Source organism: Trichechus manatus, unplaced genomic scaffold (genome assembly GCF_000243295.1).
Source record: "Trichechus manatus latirostris isolate Lorelei unplaced genomic scaffold, TriManLat1.0 scaffold00139, whole genome shotgun sequence".
Taxonomy (NCBI): domain Eukaryota; kingdom Metazoa; phylum Chordata; class Mammalia; order Sirenia; family Trichechidae; genus Trichechus; species Trichechus manatus.
In genome coordinates, this window is record NW_004444075.1 from 7,423,056 (window position 1) to 7,425,251 (window position 2,196).

Sequence of the window (2,196 nt, forward strand, 5' to 3'; positions counted from 1 at the left end):
CTTAGGGTGAAAACTGGAGCACTAGAAGGCTTATCTGTATGTACATATACCACCCTCAACAGTTAGCCAAAAAAAAGTTGGTCTGTCTGCACTCTTGTCCCATCCACAGCAGTAGCATGCAGTTGTTTGATTTAAGTCTTACGGTACTAAAGTGGTCTTTTCAGTTCTGTTCTTTCATCCTCAGTCTTAGGCAGGCTTTGTGCACATGTATCTCTTGGGTGGATCATTCTTGGCATTTCTGCACCTGTTCTGGTGGCATATTAAATTGGCCTTTCACTTAGTGATGGATCTAATCAAAGCAGATTTCCTGTATCTGCCTCCAAATCCCACTGTGGGCAGCTAAGCTTTGCCATGTGTTGGTGATAGGGATCATTTTTTCAAACTAGTTTTTTGCCTCTCCCTGAGTACCACAGACTGTTTTGTGTCACTGCAGGCTTCTGCCTTGTGTCACTGCAGGATTCTAGGCACGAGCAAGTTTTCTTCTCCTCCTCCAGTGTCAGATGACTTCTGCTTTGTATCAGTGCAGAGTCAAGAATATCCTACCCTTCCGCCAATGACAGCTGACCCTTTCTATTATCAGATCAGGAACAAGAAGAGGATGGTTGTTATTAGGTGCCATTGTGTCAGTTCCAACACATAGTGGCCCTGTAGAACAGAGCAGAATTGCCCCATAGGGTTTCTAAAGAGCAGCTGACCTTTTGGTTATCAGCTGTATCACTTAACCACTGTACCACCAGGGCCCCTCAAAGTTACTTATAGGACAGAGTACAACTGCCCCAGAGGGTTTCTTACCTATGGCAACCTTTATGGAAGCTAACTGCCACAGAAGTTTCAAACTGCTGACCTTTCAGTTAGCAGCCGATCACTTAACCACTGAGCCACTAGGACTCCTTGGCAAGAAGAGGGTAGGAGGTTTGTTTTTCCCTGGTGGTGCAGTAGTTAAGAACTACAGCTGCTAACCAAAAGGTTGGCAGTTCAAATCCACCAGCAGTACCTTGGAAGCCTTATGGGGGCAGTTCTACTCTGTCCTAAAGGGTCACTATGAGTCAGAATTGATTCGATGGCAATGGATTTGGGTTTTTTTTGGTAGTAGAAAAAGGCTTTTGCCTCATGTAAGAGAACAGTTAGATCTGTGGCACTTCTGGATATTTTTGCCCTCTTCTAGGGGCAGATGGCTTTTGCCTCCAATCAGAGTAGAATCTGGGGCACAGGCCACTTTCACACCTATACCCCAGTGGCAGCCTGTCAACACCTTTACTCATGAAGGACATAGAACATGAATGGGGTCCTGAATGCTTGTGCTACCAATGGGTCTCTCAAATCTCCTGCCCTAATCTCCAACTGATAGCAAGGAACCAGTGGAAACTGATATCAAGGAGCCAGTGAGTGCTGGCAGACTCCCCTTATGTCTGAGCTCCCCAGGGACTCTAAACTGCCATGCTAGTCCTCAACTGGCATTTAAGAATTTATTAAAATTTTAGTTGTTCATTTTGTGTCTGCTTTTATGGTTATCAGCTTCCCTCCTCTTTTCTGGCAATGTTTAAGAAACCTCATCTTTACCTGGAGGAGGCTTATCACCTTTTTGAAATCGGTTTACTTGTTTTACCTTGTGACTTCAACTCTGATGGTCTGAAAATTATGATTTTGTAGATTATTAGCTTTTTTTATTCATACATTGGGAGTGACATTTTATGTGACTTTCTATGTAATAAGCCAATTTTCTAAATTTTAAGATGCATATTTGATATACAAGCATAGATGCTTAATAAACATCCTATATTGATAAGTCTACTTACAAGCCAAAGCCCTGGTGGTGCAGTAACTAAGAGTTCAGCTGCTAACCAAAATGTCAGCAGTTCGAATCCAATAGTCACTCCTTGGAAACCTTATGGGGCAGTTCTATTCTGTCCTATGGAGTAGCTATGAGTTGGAATTAACTTGATGGCAACGGGTTTTTTTTTTTTTTTTTCCCCCCAGAAGTCAGTAAATCGACTCGGTGGCAATGGTTTTGGTTTTGTTTTAATTCAGAACACTGGTCCAGCCTTGAGTTACGCATTTTTGAGCTATTATTATATACATTATATCAAGGCCTCAGAATGGTTGAAATTGCCAAGGAAATTAGTAGATAAAAAAGTGAAGAGGTGGAAGGATTAAGTTCTTGAATAATGTTTAGAGAATAAAGGGAGATGATTATGA